The sequence below is a fragment of the Microtus ochrogaster genome, chromosome 6, assembly GCF_000317375.1.
Source record: "Microtus ochrogaster isolate Prairie Vole_2 chromosome 6, MicOch1.0, whole genome shotgun sequence".
Taxonomy (NCBI): domain Eukaryota; kingdom Metazoa; phylum Chordata; class Mammalia; order Rodentia; family Cricetidae; genus Microtus; species Microtus ochrogaster.
Window position 1 is genome coordinate 65,139,101 of NC_022013.1, and position 436 is coordinate 65,139,536.

Here is a 436-nt window from a genome sequence, read left to right on the forward strand (position 1 = left end):
ACACATTTCCATAGTTAAACTAATAGTCCACAACATAAACAAATGTAACACACCTTTCCATAGTTAAAGTAATATTCCACAACAAATGCTCCCATTTTACAGGGACAGGAAACTGAATCTTGGAGACGTTGGTGCTCAAGGTTTATGATAACTCCAGGAAAGCAGTAACTACTCCCTCCCCACTTCCTTCTTTTTTTCCTTTCCTTGCTTCTTTCTTGATGAGTTTTTGGTATAAGGCCCTGGATGTCCTTGAAACTTATGCAGTCCTATTGCCTCTGCCTAGCAAGTACTGGAAATTAAAGGTGTGTGCCACCATAATAATTATTTCATTTATGTATTCATTCTACCTTCTGGTTCACTATTTAATTGTTTTTGTAAATTTTTTTAAATAGGGTCTCATTTATAGCAGGCTGTCTTTTTTTTTTTTTTTTTTTTT

At 34.6% G+C, this 436-nt stretch overlaps 2 long non-coding RNA genes across 2 annotated transcripts in view; one reads left to right on the plus strand and one right to left on the minus strand.

Annotated features, from left to right (window-relative positions):
* LOC113456191 overlaps window positions 1–436 on the plus strand; it is an 11,734-nt gene that overhangs the window by 8,341 nt on the left and 2,957 nt on the right. The window lies entirely within an intron of this gene.
* LOC101984725 overlaps window positions 1–436 on the minus strand; it is a 21,183-nt gene that overhangs the window by 4,084 nt on the left and 16,663 nt on the right. The gene's annotated exons all lie outside the window — the stretch shown is intronic.